This window comes from Pan troglodytes, chromosome 17 (assembly GCF_028858775.2).
Source record: "Pan troglodytes isolate AG18354 chromosome 17, NHGRI_mPanTro3-v2.0_pri, whole genome shotgun sequence".
Lineage (NCBI taxonomy): Eukaryota > Metazoa > Chordata > Mammalia > Primates > Hominidae > Pan > Pan troglodytes.
The window spans coordinates 24,542,598-24,568,106 of record NC_072415.2 but is presented as its reverse complement, the minus strand read 5'-3'; the positions used below and the strand labels follow the sequence as shown (position 1 = coordinate 24,568,106).

General features: G+C 36.2%; 1 protein-coding gene and 1 long non-coding RNA gene across 21 annotated transcripts in view; one reads left to right on the top strand and one right to left on the bottom strand.

Annotated features, from left to right (window-relative positions):
• L3MBTL4 (L3MBTL histone methyl-lysine binding protein 4) overlaps positions 1–25,509 on the bottom strand; it is a 470,574-nt gene that overhangs the window by 381,377 nt on the left and 63,688 nt on the right. For 2 of the 20 annotated variants that reach the window (XM_063795948.1, XM_063795961.1), the window contains exon 1: positions 13,986–14,039. The exons of 17 other annotated variants lie outside the window; for them this stretch is intronic. The gene's annotated coding sequence lies outside the window, so the exon portion shown is untranslated. Of the gene's footprint in view, positions 1–13,985; positions 14,040–25,509 lie in introns of those variants that run through there. One more of the 20 variants, XM_063795945.1, reaches the window with a different exon arrangement.
• LOC107969441 (uncharacterized) overlaps positions 3,470–25,509 on the top strand; it is a 28,420-nt gene continuing 6,380 nt past the window's right edge. The window contains exons 1-2 of the long non-coding RNA XR_010152032.1: positions 3,470–3,537; positions 3,995–4,102. This is a non-coding gene — a long non-coding RNA (uncharacterized LOC107969441). The remainder of the gene's footprint in view (positions 3,538–3,994; positions 4,103–25,509) is intronic.

Genomic DNA, 25,509 nt, shown 5'->3' with positions numbered 1-25,509 from the left:
AGAATACAATGCGTTAAGAAGAACCTATCGGTTTAGCCAGCCCGACATCCTCTTTCTTTGTCCAGCTACCTGATTTTTAGTTTGGGGAGTTTCATGCTGAGTCACATGGTTCCAGGGTAGGCAGGTAACTCAGAAAGGGCCCATTCAATAAAATTTACCCTCCTGGCCACAGTCATTGGTTCAGGGATGGATATGTAACCTAACCGAAACCAAAGAGATTCAATTCTAGGATTCTTATCAGAAATACTGTGCAGAAGAACCTCTTTATCTAGGACTGTTAGATTCATAGAATGTAAGCCTAGATCTGCAGGGGCCGCTAAGTAAAAGAAAGGTCCATTCAGACCAAAGACAATGCAGAGGAAGGTGGAACCAAGTGTTGGGAGTGACTAGCCTCTAGAGTCAGCCATGACTGGTCCAGCTCCACCCCAGTACTGCTCAGTTTTGTGAGCTAATAACTTCCCTTTTCTGGTTCAGCCATTTCTGTTTTTTGCAACTAGAAGAATCCAGACTAATAAAAATGTTGAAAGCTAGAAAGCAGCAGTCGCAGTAGCAGCAGCAACAGTATGAGAATAGATGCTCTGTAAATAGTTCTCCAATTTAAAACACTGAGAAAGATTTGGATTGTAACCTCAACCATACTCTAACTCATTAACTATACCCTACTTTGTGAATGCAATTTCCATTCTGTAATGTCTTAAGAGTTCTTCCAACTACCTTAAAAGACCTCAAAAAAATTATAAACAACAAGTTAAAACAAAATTCTTTTTAATTAGTTAAAATGTAAAAAAAATACATATGGCATTTAAAATTTTAGGAAAATTAAGAGCTGCCACAAAATAAAAGTATGAAAACTTTCAAGGGTAGCAATCAATAATAATGATAATGAATGGGTTTTAGAAAATGAAGAAGCAAAAAGAGGTAAGGCTTTGGTGCCAAAAAGAACACAACATCTAATTGGGCCAGGCGTGGTGGCTCATGCCTGTAATCCCAACACTTTGGGAGGCTGAGGCGGGCAGATCACGAGGTCAAGAGATCGAGACCATCCTGGCCAACATGGTGAAACCCCATCTCTACTAACAATACAAAAATTAGCCAGGTGCAGTGTGGCACATGCCTGTAGTCCCAGCTACGTGGGAGGCTGAGGCAGGAGAATCAATTGAACCTGGGAGGCGGAGGTTGCAGTGAGCCAAGATCGTGCCACTGCACTCCAGCCTGGCGACAAAGTGAGACTCCATCTCAAAAAAAAAAAAAAAAAAAAAAAAACCTAATTGTTTGTGAATAAGATTAGCATGGAGAAGCAGGATGCAGGTGGGGTGGGAAGAGATGTACACGTATGTGTTTACATAACTGGGAGCATAGCTCCAGCCGTAAGAGAACAACCACAAACATCTCTCCAGCAAATCAATGGAAACAAGACATCTTTTTTCTGTCATCAACTTTCAAGGTCTCTGTGTCTCTTTATGTTCCTAGTCACTCAATAATGTTACAATGATCTTCCCCATAACCCTCAAATATCAAATATTAATATGCCAATAAGTGCACTAAACTCATCCTTTCTCTCCATTCTGTCTGCAAGAAGTTACATATATCTGTACTATCTGTGTTCTATCCAGAAATATAGAACACATCATGTATGAGGTAGCCAGATATTAAGTGTCCATAAAGCATTCCAAACGATGCAATATTTGATTGAGAAAGCACATTCTGTACATTTTGACACATGTGAAATCAAGATGGTCTTGCAGTGCTGCTAACCAGGTAGTGGTTCTTATGTAGTCATCACTGCCTGCCTAAGCACAGGTTTGGCTGTGTCTCTTGGCAGCTTGACAGAACATCTGCAACCTTTTGATGCTCAGGTCAACAAACGTTGACCTAAGACCATTTGAAAAAGGAACAGGAGTCCCAGTTGGTGTCAGGTAAACTATCTGATGATACCATCACATGCAGAATGCATGTCAATAGCTTGGAAGAAAAACCCAGAGACAATATAAAACACCCTCTTAAGAAATGATTCAACATTAACACCCCCAAGGGCACAAAGGGTGATACTCTACAGGAAAACACAGGCATCAATGACTCTAAGTCAAAAGTGATTCAGTACTCAGTCTCGGAAGGTGACAAAGTTTTTTTAAAAAAAATCTAGTTTATTAAACTAATAATTTTCTCTTAAATATGTTCAAAAATGATAATAAAAATATGTTTAAAAAGTAAAGGGGAGTTCCTTCAAAAAGGAACATACATTCCTCATGATTAAAAACTTCAAAATATAATTGTTTAATTGGCATTGTTTTTTCTTACTAGTGGTCCTTAAAATAATGAAGCAGCTTACAGGCAATAATATAGTGGAGGAAACACAGTAATTTTTACAGGAATGTCATACATAGCAAATCTACCTTCTAGTTTATGAAAGATATAGTTTGTTTGGGGGTAAGGAGATTTCTTTGTGATTCCCAAAAACATATGAGCTGATTTCCTTACCATATTGCCCATGTAATTTTAACTGTCTATTGACAATTATGTATTTTTATCTTTGCTCTGTCAAATCTGTGTCTGGATTTAAATAAGATCATTAAATATATTTCTGAAATGTCCCCTTTATATACGCCCAAAATCACTGAAAGAAAAATCTAACTCTAGCAACACTAAAAAAAGCATGTACCAAGACCTCTCTTGAACCATTAATGGTTTATCTTTGTCTCTCCAAAACTTGTCTTTCTAAAGTATCAAGGCTCTCAGAAATCAATTGCTCTCTTATTTTATTTTACTTTATTTATTTATTTTTTGAGATGGAGTCTTGCTCTGTTGCCCAGGCTGCAGTGCAGTGGCACGATATCAGCTCACTGCAGCCTCCGTCTCCTGGGTTCAAGCAATTGTCCTACCTCAGCCTCCTGAGTAGTTGGGATTACAGGCACTCACCACCACGTCCAGCTAATTTTTGCATTTTTAGTAGAGACAGGGTTTCACCACATTGGCCAGGCTGGTCTCAAATACCTGACCTCAGGTGATCCACCCGCCTCAGCCTCCCAAAGTGCTGGGATTACAGGTATGAGCCACTGCGCCTGTCCTCAATTGCTCTTTTAGAGATAAAAATAATATGCTATCACAGCAAACTAATTATATGGGTATTAGAGTGTCATGACTACTCTAAAATCAATTTGCAAAATAAAAATAATGCAAGCTTCTTTGCTGTAATGATATGCATTAAAGATCACCTATCAAATCTGGGTTATTCTTCCAACAGCTGTGATATGGTTTGGCTCTGTGTTCCCACCCAAATCTTATCTTGAATTATAATCCCCCTAATCCTCCACATGTCAAGGGAGGGACCTGGTGGGAGGTGATTGGATCATGTGGGCAGTTTCTGCCATGCTGTTCTGATAGTGAGTGAATTCTCACAAGATCTGATGGTTTTATAAGCATTTGACAATATCTCCTTCACACACTCCCACTCTCTTCTGCCATCTTGTGAAGAAGGTGCCTGCTTCTCCTTCCACCAGGATTTTAAGTCTCCTGAGGCCTCCCCAGCCATGTGGAACCGTGAGTCAATTAAACCTCCTTTGTTTATAAATGACCCAGTCTCAGGTAATATCTTTATAGCAGTGTGAAAACGGACTAATACAAGCTGTATGTAGTCACTCCTTAATTCCTTCATTCATGTATTAAATCAAATCTAGTAGTTAACGGTTCAAAAGAAAGGTCACAAGTAGTCACAGGCCAGCCCTGTGATGTCAAGTGCTTCTAAATGCTGTTTAATTTTGCAAATAAACATTCTTTGAGGGTATCTAAGTAGGATGTAATACTTTAAGGCAGACTAACCAATACTTTCTTGAATGACAAAAGAGACTACATAAAATACTAAACTAATAAAGGCATTGGAGAGCTATGAAAGAAATAAGAACTAGAAAGTATAAGATTACCTAAAAGCAAAAAAAAAGGAGAAACTCAGAGAGATAATCTGTCAATATATGACATTTTCCTGGTTATATTTACACAGGTAAAGGACCATGGCAGAGCTTACGTGATCTTCGGAGGCCAGAGGATTGAAATTGGAGACTTGAAGACCCTCAAACACATGAACAGTGTTACTCTAATATTTAGCAAGGTAAGCAAAAAAGCTAAGCCATAAACATTATAATGCAAAGTAGAGTTTTTCTACCAGTCACATAGTACTATGAAGACTAAAGATCAACAATGAAAACTCAACAAGGAGAAGAGGTGAACACAACAGAATTCTCAGTAAATTCGTGGAGGGGAATGCTTGAGGAATAAGGTCCAACCAGAGATAGACTGAGGCTTACAGAAACTGTAACCTAACTTCACCTCAGCTAGCTTAAGGTGATACATCCCCCAAATTCATCTGCCTTGCAGAAAAAAGGGTGAACTCTCTTGAGAGGAAAATAATATCAATTTGTAACATTTACAACCTCTATAACTTTTTACACTCAAAGCCTAGCATTCAATAAAAAATTACAGGTGTAGTAAGAGGTAAGATAATATGACTTAAAACTAGAACAGATCCATAGGTGATTCAGATATTAGAGCTAATACCAAAGACCTTAAAATAATTATGTTCAAGAAAATTAAGGAAAATTAAATTAAATTAATGAAAGACAGTATATTTCACCAGATATCTGGAATGTGTAAAAAGAACCAAATGGAAATTCTAGAACTGGAAAATACAATATCTGAAACTCATTGATGGATGGGTTTAACGACAGATTGACATTGCAGTAATCTGCATAACAAGTCAGTAGAACATATCCAAACTAAACAGAGAGGAAGAATAAAAAGGAAAGAAAAGGAGCATAAAATATATAGGTCACAATAAAAAGACATAAAATGTAATTGGGATCCCAAAAAGGAAAAAAATGAGAAAACTAATGAATCGATCTTTGAAGTGAAAAATGCCAAAAATGTTCCAAAACTGAGAAAAACACCAAACAATAGACTCTCACCAACATTCCTAGAACGGAAATGCATACAAGTATCAAACAAAAGACATATAGGAATGTTCACAGTGTACTTATAATAACAAAATGTTCAGGAGAAGAATGGATAAATTATGATACAGTCATTAAACAGAATGAACAAGCAATGTATAGTAATGAGAATAAACAAACTATAACTACATGTATCTACATCAATAAATACCACAAACATTATGTTGACTTGAAGGGATGCATACCATATAATGCTATTTATATGAAGTTCAATAACAGGCAAAACTAACTTAAAGCATGGGAAGTCAAGACAGCTATTACCTTTAGAAAATAGTATCTGTAGAAAATAGTACCTAAGAAAGGGTTTCTAAAGTACTGGGAATGTTCTGTTTTTAATATAGTTGCTGGACACATGGATGTGTTTACTTTGTGAAAACTCACTAAGCTGAACACGTATGTTCGATGAACTTTTACAGATATATGTTTAAGTTCAGTGACTAGTTTACTTAAATGAAAGAAGCTCTATAAACCCTACGTAAGATAACTATAAAGAAATCCAAATCTAACCATATGCTAATAAGAGTACTAATATAAACACAAAGAAAAAAATCTTAAAAGTAATATGGGATGGAGAGGAAGGAGAAGGGAATACATTACTTTCAATGAATAACAATAAGACATAGAGCTGACTTCTAACAGGAACAATGAAAGCCATAAGACAATAGAATGGCCTTGTTAAAGTGTTTTAAAACAAACCAAAAAAACCCTAAGTACTCACCAAGAATTTTATAACAATGAATATATTATCAAAAAATAAAAATTGAAATGAAGATGTTTTTGAACAAACAAAAACTTTAACAATCCACTGACGACAGAACCATACTAAAAGAAGAAGAAAATGGAGAAGGAGGAAGAGGAGGAGGAGGAGGAGAGAAGAAAAGCGGAGGAGGAGAAGGAGGGAAAGAAGGAAAATGAATGGTGGAGAGGAGAGGAGAGAGTTCTTCAGGTAGAAGAAAAATGATCCCCAACAGAACACAGAAATGCAAAAAGAAATGAAAACAACAAAGGTAAACATGTGGGTAAACATAAATCAATGCTGATAAACAATAATATTGGGTCCTGAGTTATACTTATGTCTAGAATTAATATCCATATCAACAATAATACAAAAGATGACAAGGAAAATTAAATTGACATTTTCTAAGGAAAAAGAAGGAAACTAAGCAACAAATTGTTTCATATAATTATAAAGAAAGGATAGAGATTTATAATCATTATAGTAAACACAAAGGCCAGTAAAAAAAATAGATAAATATCAGGTCAAAAGAATGTATCAAGTAGAAGACAAAGAGTTGGTGACAAATATGAACAAATGTCATTAATTTTATTAAATGTAAAGGAGTCAAATACTCTAATTAAAAAAACAAAATTATCAGAGTGGATGTTAGAAACCTAAACAGTAAACTTGTTTACCTACAGGACAAATGCTTTAAATATAAAGACATAAAAGACTTGAAAAATATGTTTTAACATAGAAAGACATACCATGAAAAAAACTAACTTTTTAAAAGATTGATAAAACTATACTAATACCAGAAAACCTAGACTGTAAGGCAAGAAATATTACCAAATACTTTTTAAAAGAACACCTCATAAGTATATGAGGCAATAATCCCTTATGAAGAAATAAGAATTCTCTATTACTGTGTACTCATTAACAGAATTTCAAAACATGTAAAGCAAAAATTGACTGCTAAAGGGAGAAATGAACAAACCCACAAATATATTGGAGACTTATCACTATCAATAGTTTATAAAACAACCAGATCCACCCCTTCCGCTGACCCAAACATCATATCATTAGGGCTACATGATGCAGTTCACAAATTTGTCCATGTATACAACACTGCACCAACAAAGAAAATAAAAAAATGTCTTTCAAAAGCACTTGAAACATTTACCAAAATTGACTATGTATGCTGGGTCATAAAGCAGACTTCAAAAAAGTTTAATTATAGTCACTCAAAAAATATTATCTAAACACAATGTAATTAAGCAAGAAATCAATCAGAAATATTTAACAGAAAATCCTCAACTGCTTGGAAATTGAATGCTTCTAATATCAAAATAATCAAAGAATAAATCACAATAGAAATGTGAAAATAGCTTCAACTGAATAATTCAGATATGATAAACCACAATTTGTGAGATGCAGCTAAATCTCGTGCTTAGAAAGAAAGTATAGCCTTAAATGGATTATCATCATGAGCTAGAAAAGGAACAGAAAATCAAATATAAGCAAAGTTTTTTAAAAAGAAAATCATTTTTTATAAGAGAAAATATCAATGGAATGGAAATAAAATGCACAATAGACAAAGCCAAAGGTTTATTCTTTAAAAAGATTAATAAAAGTGATAAACTCAAGGCAAGACAAAAAGCAAAAGAAAAGAAAATACAAACTGACAATATCAGGCAGGGAAAGGAAGGATATGATTACAGATCATACATATATTAAAGACGTAATAAAAACATCATAAACAACTTCTCACTAATCTGAAAAATTAAATTATAGAATAAAATTTCTTAAAAATGAAATATCAAATCAAGAAAATGTTAAAAATCTGAATTCTACTTTGTCCATAAAATAAATTGAAGCTCTTATTAAAATCTTTCTATAAAGAAATCTCCAAGCCCAGAGAGCTTCACTAGTGAATTCTTCCAAATATTTTTAAAAAAATAACACAAAGCTCATATTCTTCCAGAGAACAGAAAAGGATTAACCTTCTCAATCTATTTTACGAGGCCAAAATAACAACAGCCTAAAAACCTAAGAACATTATGAGAAAATTACAGACCAAATTTTTATGAACATCTTTTTTTAAAATCCTTTTAAAAAGAGGGAGGGATGTAAGCAAGATGGCAGAATAGCAAATGCCAGCCCTCATACTGCCACAAAAACACCAATTTTGGCAACTATCCACAAACAAAAATAACTTTGTGAGAACCCCAGAGTCTAGCTAAGTTTCTAGCAGCTTGATAAGCAAAAAAATCTGACAGTAGATGCATTAAAAAGGGTGAAAAGCAATTTCACATTACCCACATCACTTCTCCCCCAAGGTGGCACAGCTCAGTGCCAAGAGAAGCCTCCTTGGCACAGAATTTCTCCCACAGGGGGAACTAAGAGCAAAGTGAGCACCCAGCTTCTCCAGCCTTGTGGCATGCTGTCTAGCAGGCCCACTTCTGTCTTGCTAACCAAGAATATTGAGGGGATGAGTACAACAGCATCATCTGGGGACAGCTGAGAGCATGGCAAAGGGGCAGGGGCTCACTGCAACCAGTGCACAGATCACAACAGCCAGCCATGGATCCTGCTAATCAGCTAGCAAACTCCACCAAGAGACTCACTGACAAATCCCTCAAAATGACTCTCCTGTGGACCCTTGCACCCAGTTGACCCACACCACTGGCACATCATACTCCCACAATGGCCTGTGCCCCACACATCCCCAAGCACAGTCCCCTATAGGTCCCCACAATGATGCACATGAGCCCCCTACAGATAGCACACACATCTCAACAGTAGGTGCAGATCTTAGCAGCCAATCCAACTCTGCTAGATTGGGATAATGTGTGCAATCTGAACACATCAGGTCACTGCACTAGGGAAAATAAATAGGAGGCCCTCATTCCAGGCCTGGCTTTGTGGGATTGAAAAAAAGGCACACAATCCTAAGACTTCTCCTGTAAGAAGGAACAAGAGCAGTAGAGTATGGGCATCCATTGATAAGGTCTCGAGACCTCCAGAATCTAGAGAGTCTCACTAACGAAGGTCTCACCAGTGACAAGCTCACTGGTGAAGGTCTTTCTCTCTTGAAGCCAGTCAGTAAAGGCTGGAAGAGGTGACTACTTATTCAAATGCAAAGAAACAATGCAATGCTTCTAGGAAAACAAAGAATCAAAAAAACACAATACCACCAAAAGAACAAAATAAAGCTCCAGAGACTGATCTTAAAAAAATGGATACCTATGAATTGCCCAACAAAGAATTCAAAGTAATTATCTTTAATAAAACTCAGTGAGCCACAAGAGAAAAAAATGATAGAAAACTAAATTATATAAGGGAAACAATGCATAAGTGAAGTTAGAATTTCAACAAAAAGATACACACCTTTAAAAAGAACCAAACATAAATTCTGGAAATGAAGAATACAACACCTGAACTCAAAAATTCAACTGAGAGCTTCAATGGCAGACTCAATCAAGCAGAAGAAAGAATCAGTGAACTCAAAGACAGTTTATTTAAAAGTAGTCAGAGGAATAAAAATAAAACAAGAATGAAAAAGAATAAAGAAAGTCTACAGGACTTATGGAACAGCATAATGTGAACAAACATAAAAATTATAGGAGTCCTAGAAGCAGCAGAGAAAGAGAAGAGGGACAAAGAGAAAGCAAAGTTATTTTAAAAATTAAGACAGAAAACTTCTCAAATCTTGGAGGGAAATGAACATTAAGATCCAGGAAGTCCAAAGAACCTCAAATGGTAGAATATAAAAATGTCTCCACCAAGATACATTATAATCAAATTGTCAAAAATGAAAAAAAAGAAGTTTGAAAGTAGTAAGAGAAAAACAACTCATCACATATAAGGGAAACACCATAAGACTGTGAATGAATTTATCAGCAGAAACCTTGCAGTTCAAGAGAGAGTGGGATGATATATTCAAAGTGCTGAAAGAAAAAAGCAGCCAACTAAAAATACAACAAAAGGTGTCCTTAAGAAATAGAGACAGAAACTCTTTCCTAGAAAAACAAAAGCTGTGGGAGTTCATCATCACTAGATTTGCCTTACAAGATATGCTAAAAGAGTTCTTCAAAGTTTAAACAAAAGGACACTAATTAGCAATGTGAAAACATAGGAAAGTATAAACCTCACTGGTAAAGGTAAGCACATAATCAAATTCAGAATACTTTAATACTATAATGAAGGTGAATAAATCACTTTTACTCTACTATAAAAGGCAAAAGTATTAAAAATAACCATAGCTACAAAATTTGTTAATGGATATGCAATATAAAAAGTTGTAAAATATCTGAATGCAATAAAGATAGATTTATTATATTAAAAAAGGAAAAAAGTTGTAAATTGTGACACCAAAAACATAAAATTTTGTGGGGTGAAGTAAATGTATAGAGTTTTTTTAATGCAATTGAACTAAAGTTGTTATCAGCTTAAAATAGACTGCTGTAACTGTAAGTGTTTTATGTGAGCCTTATGGTAACCACAAAGAAGGCCGATGTGTTAGGTATTTAAAAGAGAAAGATAAAGGAATCAAAACATACTACCACAAAAAAAATCATCAACGAAAGGAAATGGCAACAGAGGAAGAAAGGAACAAATAAATAAACTACAAAACAGTGAAAAAAACAATTACTGAAATATTTTTAGTAAGTCCTTGCCTATCAATAATTATTTTAAATTTCAATATAAATTCTCTAATCCAAAAACAAAGAGCAACTGAATTTTTTTTAAAAAAAAGATCCAACTATGAGCTGTTTCTAAGAGACTGACATTAGCATTAAGAACGCACTTAGGCTGAAAGTAAAAGGACAGAAAAAAAAATATTCCATGCCAATAGTAACCAAAGGAAAGCAGGAGTAGCTATACTTATATCAGAAAAAAAACTTCACTTTAAGTAAAAAACTGTCACAGAAGAAAACAAATGTTGTTACATATTGATAAAGGGGTCCATTCATCAAGAGGATATAACAATTATATATGCACCCAACATAAGAGCAAATAAACATATAAAGCAAATATTAACAGAACTGAAGGGACTGAAGGGAGAAATAGACAGCAATGCAATAGTAATAGGGAACTTTGATACCTCACTTTCAACAACCCCTACTTCCTCCAGACAGAAAATCAATAAGGGAACAACGAAATTCAGCAACACTATAAGCCAAATGGACCTAACAGATATATAGAGAACATTCCATCCAATAGCAGCAGAATACACATTCTTTTCAAGCATACACATAACATTCTCCAGGGTAGATAATATGTTAGGACACAAGACAAGTCTTAACAAATTTAAGAAGTTGTAAATCGGCTGGGTGCGGTGGCTCATGCCTGTAATCCCAGCATTCTGGGAGGCCGAGGCGGGCAGATCACAAGATCAGGAGATTGAGACCATCCTGACTAACATGGTGAAACCCCGTCTCTACTAAAAATACAAAAAAAATTAGCCGGGCATGGTGGGCACCTATAGTCCCAGCTATTTGGGAGGCTGAGGCAGGAGAATGGCGTGAACCCGAGAGGCAGAGCTTGCAGCGAGTCAAGATCGCACCACTGCACTCCAGCCTCAGCAACAGAGCGAGACACCATATCAAAAAAAAAAAAAAAAAAAAAGAAGTTGTAAATCATGTCAAGTAACTTTTTCAGCCATAATGGTATGAAACTAAAAATCAATAACAAGAGGAAAATTGGAAAATTCACAAATATGTGTAACTTAAGCAGCATGCTCCTGAGTAACCAATTGGTCAAATAAGAAACCAAAAGGGAAATCAAAAATATCTTGAGACAAACAAATATGGAAACATACAACATATTAAAACTTATGGGAGGCAGCAAAAGCAGTGCTAAAAGTTTACAGCAATAAATGCCTCCATTACAAAATAAGAATGATGTCAAATAAACAGTCCAGCTTTATACTTCAAGGAGCTAGAGGAAAAAAAAAAAAAAAAAAAAAAAAAAAACTAGGCCCAAATGGCAGAAGGAAGGAATAAAGATTAGAACAAAAATAAATAAAATAGACACTAGAAAAACAATTAAAAAGACAAATAAAACTAAGAATTGATTAGGTGAGACGATCAACTTGACAAACCTTTAGCCATACTAACAATGAAAAAAAGAGATGATTCAAATAAATAAAATCATAAATGAAATAAGAGACATTACAACAGATAGCACAGAAATACAAATTTAAGCGATCATAACACTACTATGAACAATTATTTGCCAACATTTTGGATGACCTAGAAGAAATGGATAAGTTCCTAGAAATATACAATCTACCCAAACTGAACATAAAGAAATAGAGAATCTGAACAAAGAACAAGTAATATTAAATCAGTAATTTAAAACTTCCCAATAAAGAAAGCCCAGTATCTGGTCGCTTCGTTGGTAAATTCTACAAACATTTTAAGAACTAACACCAATCCTTCTCAAACCCTTCCAAAAAATTGAAGAGTAGAGACAACACTTTCAAATTCATCTCATGAAGCCAGCATTACCCTGATAGCAAAGACAGACAAGGTCATTCCAATAAACTAAAATTACAAGGTAATATCCCTGATGAACACATACAAAAATACTCAACAAAATACTGGCAAATTTAACAGCACATTAAGAGAATTATACACTCTCATCAAGTGGGACTTATCCCTGGTATGCAAGGATGGTTCAACATATCAAAATCAATAAATGTCATATACTACATTAACAGAATGAAGGATAAAAATCGTGATCATTTCAATAAATGCAGAAAAAGCATTTTTCATGATTTAAAAAAAACTCTCAACAAATTAGGTATAGAGGGAATGGACCTCAAAACAATAAAGGCCATATATGACAAGCCCACAGGTAACATCATTTATAATGGTGAAAAGTTAGGAACAAAATAAAGATGCCCACTCTTGACATGGTACTAGAAGTCCTAGTCAGAGCACTTAGGCAAAAGAAAAACAAAAAAAGGCATCCAAGTCAGAAAGAAAGAAGTAAAATTGTCTGTCTTTGCAAGTCACATGTCTTATATATAGAAAACCATAGGCCAGGCACAGTAGCTCAAACCTGTAATCCTAGCACTTTGGGAGGCCTAGGTGGGTGGATTGCCTGAGCTCAGTAGTTTGAGACCAGCCTGGGCACGATGGTGAAACCCCATCTCTACTAAAATACAAAAGAAAAAAAAAAAGAGCCGGGCATGGCAGCATGCGCCTGTAGTCCCAGCTATATGGGAAGCTGAGGCAGGAGAATTGCTTTAACCAGTGAGGCGGAGGTTGCAGTGAGCCGAGATGGTGCCACTGCACTCCAGCCTGGCAACAGAGTAAGACTCCATCTCAAAAACAAACAAACAAACAAAATAATAAAGATTCCACCAAAAACTGTTTGAACTAATTTTAAAAATTCGGTAAATTTGCAGAATATGAAAACAACATACAAAAATGAGTTGTTGCTATACACTGACAACAAACTATCCAATAAAATTTAAAAAACAATCCCCTTAACAATAACATCAAAAAGAATACAATTATGAGGTATAAATTTAACCAAGAGGGTGAAAAATCTACACTGAAAGCTGTAAAACACTGATGAAAGATATTAAAGTAGACACAAATACAGAGAAACATATTCCCTTTTCACAGATTGTAAAAATTAATACTGTTAAAATATTGACACTACTCAAACTGATCTACATATTCAATGCATTCCTTATCAAAATTCCAATGGCATTTTTCACAGAAATAGGAAAAACTATCCTAAAATTAATATGGAACCACAAAAGACCACTAATAGCCAAAGAGATAAGAAGAACAAAACTAGAGGCATCACAATTCCTATTTCAAATTACATTGCCAATCTATAATAATCATAAAGTATGGTACTAGCATAAAAACAGATATATAGACCAACGGAACAGAATGGAGCGCCAAGAAATAAACCTATGCATATACAATCAACTAATTTTTTGACAACGGCAGCGAGAATACACAATGGAGAAAGGACAGTCTCTTCAAGAAATGGTGTTGGAATATATACATATGTATATATATATATATATATATATGCAAAATGAAGATCTTATTTTACACAATACACAAAAATCAATTCAAAATAGATTGAAGACTTAAATATAAGACCTGAAACTGTAAAACTGGTAGAAGAAAATGTAAGGGAAAAGTGTCTTCACATTGGTCTTGACAATGATTTTTTTGGATTTGACACCGAAAGCACAGGCAATGAAAGCAAAAATAAATAAGTGGGATTACCTCAAACCAAAAAACTTCTACACAGCAAAGGAAATCCATCACCAAAATGAAGCGATCACCTATGAAATGGGAGAAAATATTGGCAAACCATACATTTGATAAGAGGCTAATATACAAAATATATAAGCAACTCATACAATTCAACTACAAAAAAAATTTTAAAACCTGATATTAAATTGGGCAAAGGTCTTGAACAGACATTTATCCAAAGAAGATATACAAATATCCAACAAGTATAGAAAAAGGTGTTCAGCATTACTAATCATCAAGGAAATACAAATAAAAACCACAATGAGATATCACTTCACACTGTCAGGATGGCTATTACATAATTTAGAAAAAATAATAAATATTGGCAAATATGTGGAGAAAAGGGAACCCTTGTATACAATTGGTGGGAATGTATGAAAAACAGCATGGCTACTCCTCAAAATACTAAAAATATGACTACCATATGATCCAGCAATCCCACATCTGGGCATATATTCAAAGGAACTAAAATCAGTATCCAAAGAAATATTTGTACTCCCATATTCACTGAAGCAATATTCCCAATAGCCAAGATGTGGAAACAACCTAAATTTCCACTGACAGTTGAAGGGATAAAGAAAATGTGGTACACATATACAATGGAGCATTACTCAGCCTTTAAAAAGAAGGAAATCCTGCCATTTGCAACAACATGGATGCATCCAGAGGGCATTACATAAAGTGGAATAAGCCAAACAGGTGATAAATCCTGTATGATCTCTTTATATGTGAGATCCAAAATACTTAAATTTTCAGAAACAGAGGGTGAAATGATGGTGCCAGGAGCTGAGGAAAGGGGGAAATTGGGAGGTGATGGATAAAGGGTACAAAGTTTTAGTTATGTAGGATAAATTAGTCCTGAAAACCTACCATACAGTATAGTAGCATTAGCTACTATAACTAACAATACTGTATTGTATGGTTAAAGTCTGTTAAGAGGGTAGATCTTATGTTAAGTGTTCTTACCCCAAAAAAAGAAGAAAAACATAATAATAATTTAAAAAGAGAGTAAGAGAAAATTTAGGGAGGTGATGGCTATGTTTATGGCCTTTATAGTGATAATGTTTTCATAGTTGTATATATTCTCCAAACTCATCAAGATATAATATATATATATCTTTTTATATGTCAATCATACCTCAATATTCTAAAATTAATTAATTAATTAAAACATGGGAGGAAAATATATGACTTCAACAGATACAAAAAACCAACTGACATAAATTAACACCAATTCATAACTTTTTTAAAAAAATACTGTTATGAAACAGAAATAGACAAGAACCACCTAATTCTGATAAGGAGTGTCTATCATAGATCTGCAGCAAACATCATACATGATGGTGAATTATTGACAGCTTTTCTTCTGAGTTGGAAATGATGTGGATGCCTGCTATCATCACTTCTATTAATATTACACTAGATGTCCTAACCAGTGTAATGATGCAAGAAAAATAGAAAAACAATCATAAGGATTGGAAGGGGAAAAAAGAGAAAATTCTAAACACTTCCAGACAACAGGATCTGAACACAAAAAAATTAAATTGACTAACTACTAGAAATAAGAGAATTTACCAAGATTAATAAATACAAGATCCATACAAAGAGTCAATCTTGTTTCCATATATCAGCAACAAAAAATAAAATTTGAAAATGCCATTTACAATAGCATTGATTCCTATTAAAGACCTAATACTAAATCTAACAAAAGATGAATGAGAACTTTAAACTGAAAACTATATAGAACATTATTAAGAAAAAATTTTAAACACCAAAGTAAATGAAAAAAATACCATATACATGGATTAGAAGATTCAGTACAGTAAAGGTGACAATTATCCCCAAAGTGATCTGCTAAAAATCCTAATAAGTATAGAGGGATTTTTAAAGAAATTGGTTAGATTGATCCTAACAGTTATATGGAAATACAAAGGGCCGAGAAGAAGAACAAATCTAGATGGTTTGCACTACCAGATAGCATGATATTACAAAGTTCTAATAATTACAACAGCATGACACCAACAGAAAGATAAACAGGCACTACTGAAACAGATTAGAAAGTTCAGAAACAGATACATAATTTTAAATAAGGGAATGTGATTGAAAAAGATGATCTTGAATGAATAGTACTGGGGCCAATATAACCCATACACCAAAAGGAAGTCCAGATGCATTGTAGATCTAAATGTTAAAAAGTACAGCAACAAAGCTTAGAGAAAAAAACAAAACTGGCAAATATCTTCATGGCCTTAGGTAACAATTACTTGAATAATATATAAAAAGGTACCAACCATAAAATAAAAAAGTATATACACCAGCATACATTAAAATTATGACCATCTGTTCATTAAGAGGCTCCATTAAGAAAGTGAAAAGGCAATCCAAAAAGTAGGAAAATGTATCTGCAACACATTGGTCACATGGACACTCATCCAGAAAATATCAAGAAATCCTACAAATTGACGATGATAGCAAATAACCCGTAGAGAAATGGGCAAAAGCTTTGAATGGGAACTTGACAAAAGAAAGCATGCAAGTGGCCAGTAAATATTTGAAAAGATGCTTAACTTCAGTTTTCAACAGGAAAATTCTAATTAAAACTACAAAGTTACACCATTACACAGCCACCAAAATGGTTAAAATGAACAACACCAAGTGCTAGACAGGAGAAGAAGCAATTAAAACTCTCGTTAACTACTACAGTGCCATTGTCATGTAAATTAGAACAACCACTTCAGAAAACCATTTGGAAGTAACTATTACAACTGAACATAAACATATCCTATGACCTAACAATTCTACTCCTAGCTGTTAACTCAACAAATGTATTCACCAAAAGACATATATAATAATGTCCACAGCAGCATCATTCTTAATATTCCAAACTGGAAATAATCAAAACATCCATTTATAGTACAATGAATAAGTAATGTATGGTGTATTCATACAATAAAATACTACAGAAAAATTTTTTAAACTACTGCTATATAGAATAGTGCCACTGAATCTTAGAGACATTATGCTAAACAAAAGAAGCCAAACACGAAAGAATACACACTGGCTTGGTGCGGTGACTCATGTCTATAATCAAAGCACTTCAGGAGGCCGAGGTGGGAGGATTGCTTGAGGCCAGATCGAGACCAGCCTGAGCAACATATTGAGAACCTGTCTCCCCTAAAACAGTGAATAAATTAGCTAGGTGTGGTGGCATGCACCTAGCTACTTGGGAGGCTGAGGCAGGAGAATCACTTGAGCTCAGGGGATTGAGGCTGCAGTGAGTTGTGATTGCACCACTGTACTCCAACCTGGGTGACAGAATGAGACCCTGTTTCAAAAAAGAAAAAAAAAAAAGAATACACACTGATTTGACTGATATAAGCTCAAGAATATGCAAATCCAACTGAGGGAGAGTAATCACCTGTGGTGGGAGGGGCTTTGGGAGCAGTCACTGGAAGGGGCAAGAAGGGAGAAGGCTTCTAGGGTCCTACTAATGCAATGTTTCTTGATCTGAATGCTGGATTTCCAGCTGTGTTCACTTAGTAAAAAAAATAAATAAAATCCACTACACTGTATTCTTACATTATACATACATTTGTATACGTCATAGTTTAATAAAAAGCTTACTTAAGTTTGAGTCCACAAATGGCATTGAAAAAGCTGGATATTCACATGCAAAATAATGGAGCTGGTCCTTTACCTTACACCATATACAAAAATTAGTTTAAAATGAACAAAAGACCTAAACATAACAGCTGAAACTATAAAACTCCTAGAAGAAAACATAAGTGAAAACCCTGACGGCATTGGATTTGGCAACAACAGTGCTGTCAAAAACACAAGCAACCAAAGAATAAGTAAATAAATTTGACTCCATCAAAGCTGAAAACGTTTGTGCATAAGAGGACAATACCAAGAGAGTGGAAGGCAATCCACCGAATGGGAGAAAATATTTGCAAATCATGTATCTCATAAGGGATTAATATCCAGAATATATAAAGAACTCATAATCTCAACAACAAAATACAAATGACTCAGTTGAAAAATGGGCAAAGAACTTGAACAGACATTTCTCCAAAGAGGATATTCTAATAGCCAATAATCATATGAAAAAATACAAATCAAAACCACAATGAGATACCACTTTACACATAGGATGGTTAATATAAAAAAGAAAAAAAAACGGAAAACAAAAAGTGTTGATAAAGATGTGGAGAAGTGAATACCTGTGCATTGCAAGTGGGAATGTAAAATGGTACAGCCACTATAGAAAACAGTATGGTGGTTCCTAAAATAATAAAGCATAGAGTTACCATATGACATAGCAATTTCACTTCTAGGTATAAACTGAAAAGAAGTGAAAGCAGGGACCCAAACAGAAATTAGTGCACCAATGTAAATGGCAACATTATTCACAATAGCCAAAGAGTAGAAACAACCTACATGTCCATTATGGATGAATGGATAAAGAAAATGTAGTATAAACATACAATGGAATATTACTCAGCCTTAAAAAATGAAATTCTAGGCCAGGCACGGTGGCTCATGCCTGAAATCCCAGCACTACGGGAGGCTAAAGCAGACAGATCACCTGAGGTCAGGAGTTCAAAACCAGTCTAGCCAACATGGTGAAACCCCATCTCTCCTAAAAATATTTTTAAAAATTAGCCAAGTGTGGTGGCATGCACCTGTAATCCCAGCTACTCAAGAGGCTGAGGCAGGAGAATCACTTGAACGAGGGAGGCGGAGGTTGCAGTGAGCCAAAATCACGCCACTGCACTCCAGCCTGGGAGACGCAGCGAGACTCCATCTCAAAAAAAGCACATATTACAACGTAAATGAACATTGAAAACATTATGCTAAGCAAAATAAGCCAGATACTAAAGAACAAATATTGTATTATTCCACTTATATGAGGTACCTAGAATTGTCAAATTCATAAAGATGGAAAGTAGAATGGTGGCTACCAGGGTCTGGGGGAGAAGGCAATGGGGAATGATTGTTTACTGAATACAGAATTGCAGTTTGGGATGACAAAAAAGTTCTGGAGGTGGATGGTAGTGGTGGCTGCACAACAATGTGAATGTGCTTAATGCCACTGAGTGATCATTGAAAATGGTTAAGTAAATTTTGTATTATGTATATTATACCACAATTTTTAAACGTTGATTTTTTTTTTTTTTTTTTTGAGATGGAGTCTCGCTCTGTCGCCCAGGCTGGAGGGCAGTGGCGCGATCTCAGCTCACTGCAAGCTCCGCCTCCTAGGTTCAAGCCATTCTCCTGCCTCAGCCTCCCAAGTAGCTGGGACCGCAGGCGCCTGCCACCACTCCCGGCTAATTTTTTGTATTTTTAGTAGAGACAGGGTTTCACCATGTTAGCCAGGATGGTCTCAATCTCCTGACCTCGTGATCCGCCCGCCTCAGCCTCCCAAAGTGCTGGGATTACAGGCGTGAGCAACCGCGCCCTGCCTAAATGTTGATTTTTTTAAGAGACAGGGTCTCAAGTTTGCCCATGCTGGTCTCAAACTCCTGGCCTCAAGCAATCCTCCTGCCTCAGCCCCACAAAGTGCTGGGATGACAGGCATGAGCCACCACTCAAGTCAAAAGTTGATTTCTTTATAAAAAGTTTATTGTGCTTATATTATTTTCTGAGTATTATACTAATTGCTGGTACTATAAGTAAATTTCTCCCTGCCAAGAAGGAAAGACAGGTGGGTTTAAATTTTTTTGCTTCTCTCCCTTCTCACTCCTAGTAATTACTCAAAACGTGGTCACTCTCAGCATTCTCTGCCAAATCTTTTAAAATCTGGAGCACCTAGCCACTTAAAGGACACAACCAAAGATCCCAATACATCATGATCATTTCACCTCAAAGTAATTACCTCCTCTTCTACAAACCCAATCTCCTCATCTTTATGAGCTGAATCTTTTGGCTGAGTTTAGATCTATAAATTAATGCATTCACTTAGAACAGTCCATTCCACAGAAGGCTCTCAATAAATTTTAAATATTTACCTTTAGTCATTCAAAATTTATTGAGAGCCTATTATGATAAAAGGAGATGGTAAATATTTTCATGGTAGCTAAGAAAACTTCCATATCACATGCTCTATCTTCTGATCTAGAGGAAAAATAAAAAGTGGTTGATGAGATTACTATGAACTTTATTGTGACTATTTGTCACTGCCAGGTACTTAACATCTAGATCATTCCCCATATTATGAGTCCTGCCTTCTCCAAGGCAGAGGCCAGAAAATCTTGCAACCACACTACCCTGAAGGTAGGATACAGACAGTGACCTTGCTTCTGCCAGGAAAATGCAAAGGGATGCTATATCATGACCATACAATTTATCCATTTCTTCGCTGTCTTTCCTATGTGCTGAGAACCTTAAAGAAAAAAAAAAAAAGAAATCTAGTTGGTAGCCTCAAAAGTGGAAGAAACTGAAAAGAGACATTTTTCAGGAACTTTAAATGGTCAAAAATATTTTCCTTCTATTTTTATCCTAAATTGTTCTTCAAACCATTTGAAAGAATAAATATCATAAAGTTTATATAAATTCTTATTTTAAAAGACAAATACCTCCCGTAACCTTTTAAAATAAACTAAATGAACAAAATTATAGTTTTTCAATAAACTAAACTAAACATATATAAATTATAACTTACCACAAATAAATGCAACCTAGTGCAGTGTTTCTTTAAAAAGGCACATTCTGTTTCATAAGCTTTCCACATATTTTGTCTCTATTAAATACACACTTGAAAAACTATGGTGGAAAATATAATGGCTTTCTGCCATTGACACACTCACAGTATGATACAAATCAATGCAACTCACAGTTCATGAGGTAGCTCTAAAACCAAAACTTTCAAGAGACCATGATGAAAGCAAAAAAAAAAAAAAAATACTTATTTGCTGCTCATCCCTTATATAATATTCTACTCATCAATTTCAATAAGCATCCTTACTACAGAATTTTGAATTTATGCATGATAAGGCAAGAATTCTGTGGACACTAGTTAAGCAGATGTAATTAAATAAAAATATGAGTGATATGTTTTTAAAATGAATTCTGTCAGGAACACACTCAGCAAGTTTCTTAAAAGATTTTTACTATCCTTGTTTGGAGATATGATCTTCTATTTGGAAAAACCTAAAGACTCCACAAAAAAAACTATTAGAAATGATAAATTGAGTAAAGTTGCAGGATACTAAATCAACATACAAAAATCAGTAGCATTTCTATATGCCAACAGTGAACAATCTGAAAGAGAATTTTTTTAAAATCCCTTTTACAATAGGTAGAAATAAAATTAAATACCTAGGAATTAACCAAAGAAGTGAAAGATCTCTGTAATGAAAATTATAAAACACTGATGAAAGAAATTGAAGAGGATACCAAAAAATGGAAAGATATTCCATTTTTTACTGGAAAAATCAATATTGTTAAAATGTCCATACTACCCAAAGCAATCTACAGATGCAATGCAATCTCTTTCAAAAATACCACTGACGCCCTCGGGGAGGAGCCAAGATGGCCCAATAGGAACAGCTCCCGGTCTACAGCTCCCAGGGTGAGCGACGCAGAAGACAGTGATTTCTGCGTTTCCATCTGAGGTACCGGGTTCATCTCACTAGGGAGTGCCAGACAGTGGGCACAGGTCAGTGGGTGCGCGCACCATGGGCGAGCCGAAGCAGGGCGAGGCATTGCCTCACTTGGGAAGTGCAAGGGGTCAGGGAGTTCCCTTTCCGAGTCAAAGAAAGGGGTGACGGACGGCACCTGGAAAATCGGGTCACTCCCACCTGAATACTGCGCTTTTCTGACGGGCTTAAAGAACAGCGCACCAGGAGATTATATCCCGCAACTGGCTCAGAGGGTCCTACGCCCACAGAGTCTCGCAGATTGCTAGCACAGCAGTCTGAGATCAAACTGCAAGGTGGCAGCGAGGCTGGGGGAGGGGCGCCCGCCATTGCCCAGGCTTGATTAGGTAAACAAAGCAGCCGGGAAGCTCCAACTGGGCGGAGCCCACCACAGCGCAAGGAGGCCTGCCTGCCTCTGTAGGCTCCACCTCTGGGGCAGGGCACAGACAAACAAAAAGATAGCAGTAACCTCTGCAGACTTAAATGTCCCTGTCTGACAGCTTTGAAGAGAGCAGTGGTTCTCCCAGCACGCAGCTGGAGATCTGAGAATGGGCAGACTGCCTCCTCAAGTGGGTCCCTGACCCCTGACCCCTGAGCAGCCTAACTGGGAGGCACCCCCCAGCAGGGGCACACTGACACCTCACACGGCAGGGTATTCCAACAGACCTGCAGCTGACGATCCTGTCTGTTAGAAGGAAAACTAACAAACAGAAAGGACATCCACACCAAAAACCCACCTGTACATCACCATCATCAAAGACCAAAAGTAGATAAAACCACAAAGATGGGGAAAAAACAGAACAGAAAAACTGGAAACTCTAAAAAGCAGAGCGCTTCTCCTCCTCCAAAGGAACGCAGTTCCTCACCAGCAATGGAACAAAGCTGGATGGAGAATGACTTTGACGACCTGAGAGAAGAAGGCTTCAGACGATCAAATTACTCTGAGCTACGGGAGGACACTCAAACCAAAGGCAAAGGAGCTGAAAATTTTGAAAAAAATTTAGAAGAATGTATAACTAGAATAACCAATACAGAGAAGTGCTTAAAGGAGCTGATGGAGCTGAAAACCAAGGCTTGAGAACTACGTGAAGAATGCAGAAGCCTCGGGAGCCGATGCGATCAACTGGAAGAAAGGGTATCAGTGATGGAAGATGAAATGAATGAAATGAAGCGAGAAGGGAAGTTTAGAGAAAAAAGAATAAAAAGAAATGAGCAAAGCCTCTAAGAAATATGGGACTATGTGAAAAGACCAAATCTACGTCTGATTGGTGTACCTGAAAGTGATGGGGAGAATGGAACCAAGTTGGAAAACACTCTGCAGGATATTATCCAGGAGAACTTCCCCAATCTAGCAAGGCAGGCCAACGTTCAGATTCAGGAAATACAGAGAATGCCACAAAGATACTCCTCGAGAAGAGCAACTCCAAGACACATAATTGTCAGATTCACCAAAGTTGAAATGAAGGAAAAAATGTTAAGGGCAGCCAGAGAGAAAGGTCGGGTTACCCTCAAAGGGAAGCCCATCAGACTAACAGCGGATCTCTCAGCAGAAACCCTACAAGCCAGAAGAGAGTGGGGGCCAATATTCAACTTTCTTAAAGACAAGAATTTTCAACCCAGAATTTCATATCCAGCCAAACTAAGCTTCATAAGCGAAGGAGAAATAAAATACTTTACAGAGAAGCAAATGCTGAGAGATTTTGTCACCACCAGGCCTGCCCTAAAAGAGCTCCTGAAGGAAGTGCTAAACATGGAAAGGAACAACCGGTACCAGCCACTGCAAAATCATGCCAAAATGTAAAGACCATCAAGACTAGGAAGAAACTGCATCAACTAACGAGTAAAATAACCAGCTAACATCATAATGACAGGATCAAATTCACACATAGCAATATTAACTTTAAATGTAAATGGACTAAATGCTCCAATTAAAAGACACAGACTGGCAAATTGGATAAAGAGTCAAGACCCATCAGTGTGCTGTATTCAGGAAACCCATCTCACATGCAGAGACACACATAGGCTCAAAATAAAAGGATGGAGGAAGATCTACCAAGCAACTGGAAAACAAAAAAAGGCAGGGGTTGCAATACTAGTCTCTGATAAAACAGACTTTAAACCAACAAAGATCAAAAGAGACAAAGAAGGCCATGATATAATGGTAAAGGGATCAATTCAACAAGAAGAGCTAACTATCCTAAATATATATGCACCCAATACAGGAGCACCAAGATTCATAAAGCAAGTCCTGAGTGACCTACAAAGAGACTTAGACTCCCACACGTTAATAATGGGAGACTTTAACACCCCACTGTCAACATTAGACAGATCAACGAGACAGAAAGTCAACAAGGATACCCAGGAATTGAACTCAGCTCTGCACCAAGCAGACCTAATAGACATCTACAGAACTCTCCACCCCAAATCAACAGAATATACATTTTTTTCAGCACCACACCTATTCCAAAATTGACCACATACTTGGAAATAAAGCTCTCCTCAGCAAATGTAAAAGAACAGAAATTATAACAAACTATCTCTCAGACCACAGTGCAATCAAACTAGAACTCAGGATTAAGAATCTCACTCAAAACTGCTCAACTACATGGAAACTGAACAACCTGCTCCTGAATGATTACTGGGTACATAAAGAAATGAAGGCAGAAATAAAGATGTTCTTTGAAACCAATGAGAACAAAGACACAACATACCAGAATCTCTGGGATGCATTCAAAGCAGTGTGTAGAGGGAAATTTATAGCACTAAATGCCCACAAGAGAAAGCAGGAAAGATCAAAAATTGACACCCTAACATCACAATTAAAAGAACTAGAAAAACAAGAGCAAACACATTCAAAAGCTAGCAGAAGGCAAGAAATAACTCAAATCAGAGCAGAACTGAAGGAAATAGAGACAAAAAAAACCCTTCAAAAAATTAATGAATCCAGGAGCTGGTTTTTTTGAAAGGATCAACAAAATTGACAGACCGCTAGCAAGACTAATAAAGAAAAAAAGAGAGAAGAATCTAATGGATGCAATAAAAAATGATAAAGGGGATATCATCACCAATCCCACAGAAATACAAACTACCATCAGAGAATACTACAAACACCTCTACGCAAATAAACTAGAAAATCTAGAAGAAATGGATAAATTCCTCGACACATACACTCTCCCAAGACTAAACCAAGAAGAAGTTGAATCTCTGAATAGACCAATAACAGGATCTGAAATTGTGGCAATAATCAATAGCTTACCAACCAAAAAGAGTCCAGGACCAGATGGATTCACAGCTGAATTCTACCAGAGGTACAAGGAGGAACTGGTACCATTCCTTCTGAAACTATTCCAATCAATAGAAAAAGAGGGAATCCTCCCTAACTCATTTTATGAGGCCAGCATCATTCTGATACCAAAGCCAGGCAGAGACACAACAAAAAAAGAGAATTTTAGACCAATATCCTTGATGAACATTGATGCAAAAATCCTCAATAAAATACTGGCAAACTGAATCCAGCAGTACATCAAAAAGCTTATCCACCTTGATCAAGTGGGCTTCATCCCTGGGATGCAAGGCTGGTTCAATATACGCAAATCAATAAATGTAATCCAGCATATAAACAGAGCCAAAGACAAAAACCACATGATTATCTCAATAGATGCAGAAAAAGCCTTTGACAAAATTCAACAACCCTTCATGCTAAAAACTCTCAATAAATTAGGTATTGATGGGACGTATTTCAAAATAATAAGAGCTATCTATGACAAACCCACAGCCAATATCATACTGAATGGGCAAAAACTGGAAGCATTCCCTTTGAAAATTGGCACAAGACAGGGATGCCCTCTCTCACC